Raw genomic sequence first — 4266 nt, 5'->3', positions numbered from 1 at the left:
GGGTTATGTATCGTAACATTAAAAAAAAAAAAACAGGAATGGGGGGATCAAAACCTTATTGCCTTGGAAAGAATGATTGTGGCGTCAATTTGTGACTGTTGCTGAATGTCTATGAGCCCCCATTCACACCTGCTTCCTTTCAGTTGGAATCATGTTTTTGCCCTAATAGACTTCAATGGGAGCGCATGGAAAACGCAAGTAATGTGTGTTTTCAACACCATTGTACACCTAACAAGTTACCTCCTCTTCCCTGGTTGCTAGGTTTCTATTGGCAAAAACCCTCAACCCTAAAAAAATCTGTGACGCTATGCACAAAAGCGTTAAAAATGTATGAAAATGCTCATACTCAAGTGTTAATGGGGACTGAAGAGTGTGAATGGTATACCAGTAAATTGGACACTTGAGTTCCAGAACGGAACACAAACGGTACACCTCTATTGTGTGAGAATAACTTTGTACCCTTTGGATCTGGTACCCATGTGCATTCTCACCTAATTGAACTGCAAAATGTGCCTATCATTGTTCTGATTATAATCTTGCAACACTTAGACACATTTGTGTATATTTTGTAGATCTATTCAATTATATATGTTTCAATGTAAACCTTTTTAGAGGTCATTCTATGATAGGAAAACATGGTAGTCTGAGTGTTGTATCAGTTTTGCTTTAAAAAAAAAAACCAAACAATATTTAAAAGTCAAGGAGCAGGCGTTTATTGTTTGGACTGTTTTTTTAAACTGTACTGTTTTGTATGGTACACTTGGTCTTCGTGGGCTTTATATCTTAACATGACTTGCCTCAAAAGTCACAATTTCCCTTTGCAGTGTGGCACAAGGAAATGGTACTATATAGGGCAGCACAGGCTGGATATGGCTTTTAATAAGGAGTACATATAGCAAGTAACTTTTTTTTTTTTTTGCAGCATTTTTGAATGATCTTTCAAAGTGACTCTAAACTCAGGAGTTCTTAAGAAAAAATGCATTCACGTAAATTAACAAAAATGCATCCTGTTTGTGTATCACTCAGCTGTAGATGCTCAAATCATCTCTGAATTGTCCTTCCTTTTGGAGGTTGGCTACTTTTCTTCCCCATGGGCCCTGTGTGTGTTGTAAAGTAGTCACCGCTCCATGCTCACTCCTGTGATGGAATACAATCTCAATACCAATGAGTAAACTAAATGAGATTGTAGTCCATCACGGGGCTGGCTACTTTACCACACACACAGGGACCATGGGGAACAAAAGTAGCCACCCTCCAAAGGGAAGGACAGTGTCGGCACCAATTCAGAGATGATTTGAGTATATACAGCCGAGTGATACACATGTAAGATTTGTGTTAATAAATAAGGTACTTAAATGCATATTTAGGATTTAACTCCTGAGTCTAGTGTCACTTTAAATTAGTAGCAACAGAATCTGTACAGCTTTGGACTACACAGAACCATTCACATAATTATTTGAGTGTAAAGATTGACTCCAGTATAATCACAGTTTTGATATGCTTGTGCAGCCGTTTGTGACATTGCATGCTATTTTGATGCTTCTATTATACAGGTTGAGGGTAGGTATGGGATTTCCCCACCCAAGTAAAGTAGTTGATCCTTTACCTGTCAAGTAAAACTCTTAACGTTACTGTTAGGTAAAGTCTTCAGATGTGTAAAAACCTTACACTTCCCTTTTTTTTTTCTGTTTTTGTCACTTTACGTCATGACAGTTAGAGGTTACATGAAAATGTTGTAGACCTAAATATTATTCACCAGGATCTAATGATTGTATGTTTAGAAGAGTTTCTTAACTGAGGGATCTAAATTGAAACAAAAGCAAGGTTTAAGTCTTATCCAGTATTTAACTTTATTTTGTTACTACTGTAATAAACACCCTTTCTGTACTTCAGTTTGAGGTTCGTCAAATTAAGACAATCTGTGTGTACACATTATTTGATCAAAAGCATGTTCTTATGAATCCAATTAAAACGTGGCAATCCAAACAGGAAAAAATACAACTGTATTTTGCAGAGTTTACATCTTGGTGATGTAAACTCTGCTTGTCAATCTCGCTGATAACAAAAATGACTTCAGGTTTACAAACATACTGATTACAATTTATTATTATACAGGATTTAGGGTTAAATGTGATCATGCACAGAGCAATTTTTTTAGCCCCTTTTAAATGGCTAATTTGGCTGACTAGATCAAAGGATCCGGACCTGACAAAATGTGACATGCAGTATTTTTTCGTAAGCTGAGCGGACTGCGCAAGTGAGAACTGGAGCCCATAAAACGCATAGGGATACATTGGGATGCATTTTGAGTGCAGCAGCGTACGGAGCCGGTCAGCACACAAAACGGACGTTGTGTGAACAGGCCCTTAGGCGTCGAGGTACAATGCTCATATGTGACAACAGACACCTTTTTAAAAGGTTGGATATGTGGTCTTGACTTGTAAATCAGGGCTCATGCTGGCCATACACCTAGCGTTTATGGATACCCCCTTGCTGATGTATTTTGACAGCTATCACCCACCGTTGTCAGAATACTTGAACAGCAAATGTAGCTGATTGACGGCAGTGACTGTTTGGCTGACAATTTTTCACCCGCCTCATTAAACAAAAGTTAATTTTACTAATTGACTTTTGTCCAGCTGAGTGGTGTCAGCAGGGCCACACACAGTTCGTATTTTGAGCAGTATATGTCCCACTTTACAAGTCTCTTCCCCACTCCCAAGTATTCGGGCAAATTCATGCTGCCCCAAAATCAAGCCGTGCCAAAAGCAGGTGTGCAATGGCGGACACAGTGCTGATGTGCCAATCATGGTGCATTGCACTGTTTAAATTTTTTCCTTTTTTGGTTAGAACTTTCTTGAGATGTCATGAAGTTCAATAGGGTGTAGCGTGGTGTGATGCGGTTGTACCATGTTAATGGGGGGAAAGAATAAATCGTGGCATACTTTATATTTTTTTTTAAGTGGGTATTACTGCAACATGGTGTGAAGTTGAACTGTGTCCATTGAAACAAGACAAACTGCCTTGTCTTTGCGTTGGGTCTGAGCTGGAAAAGTACTGCCTCAATGCTGGTTGAACACTAACTAATTAGCAGGGCTTCAAAAAAAATCCTCTCGTCTGTGACCAGAAGACGGCGGAGCCGGACGAGTAGCTCGCCGGCCATTGTAATTGAACGGCTGGCTGGGAGCTTTACATTTAAGCGATCGGGCCTCTAGAGACGCATGACCATTTGTATAGGAGCAGCTGTCACTGCCGTTGCCGTTCCCAAGATCTGCTGCGCCCGGTGCAGCCGGGACCAGCACGGCTGCTCTGTGACAGAAGATCAAAGGGAGATCAGTACATGATCTCCCTCAACTCCTCTCCAGTATTCGAATGCAGGAAGTGATGTATATTACATCACTTCCTGCATTCAGTGTCACTTTCAAGCTGGTGAAGCAAATCTCTCACCAGCTTCTCTAGGGGTCCCCAGGTGACATTAGGAGTCTTGGAGACCACTGATGTCTCCATAAAGTGGACCTGTCACTGCAAATTGGCTATCGCACAGGGGGCCTTGTTAGCCCCCTATGTGATAGCAATAAAGTTTAATGTAAAAAGAATTAGAGTAATAAAACAAATTTAAAGAAACACATTTTTTTTAATTTTTTTTTAGGCCCCCACATATACATGCAAACATGTGTCGAGTGCGCCTACGTGCGAAAACGGCGATTGTGCCGCACATGTTGCATATCACCGCAAACGTCAGTGAGAGTAATAATTTTAGGACCATTAATCACTCGTAACACTAAACTGATGAGCAGTAAAAGCGTTTAAAGCGTCGCCTATGGGCAATTTTCCGTGTGGTCTTTGCGAGCGCGCACAATTTTAAGGCTTGACATGTTTGCTGTCTATTTACCCAACGTGACCCAGTCTTTTTATGTTTTACCAAAAATATGTGTAAGAATAAATGTTTTTTTAACATAACGTAGGGAAAACATTCCCCCCTCCCCAAAAAAATATAAGGTACTTTTTTTCATTAGCGGAATATCATCCGCCGACACCGGGACCGGCAACAACACGCCGCCTTCCGGGACCTCGTCCAGTCCTCCCCCAGCCAGGTAAGACATCCCCCGAATATAAGACCTAGTGTCTTTTTTTTCATGCAAAAAAAAAAAATAAGACTGTCTTTCTTATTTTCGGGGAAAAACGGTAGTAAAAAATAAAAAAACCCCAGTGGTGATATACCTCCAAAAGAAAGCTTTGTGTCCCTAAAAAAAAAAAAAAAAAAAA

The 4266-nt window shown here is 40.2% G+C and overlaps 1 protein-coding gene across 1 annotated transcript in view; it reads left to right on the top strand.

Annotated features, from left to right (window-relative positions):
- Positions 1–4266, top strand: part of ARID1A (AT-rich interaction domain 1A) — a 62741-nt gene that overhangs the window by 1114 nt on the left and 57361 nt on the right. The gene's annotated exons all lie outside the window — the stretch shown is intronic.

The sequence above is a fragment of the Nanorana parkeri genome, unplaced genomic scaffold, assembly GCF_000935625.1.
Source record: "Nanorana parkeri isolate BGI_ZX_2015 unplaced genomic scaffold, ASM93562v1 scaffold505, whole genome shotgun sequence".
In the NCBI taxonomy this organism is placed as follows: domain Eukaryota; kingdom Metazoa; phylum Chordata; class Amphibia; order Anura; family Dicroglossidae; genus Nanorana; species Nanorana parkeri.
The sequence above is the reverse complement of the archived record's forward strand: the minus strand, read 5'-3'. Positions and strand labels throughout refer to the sequence as shown.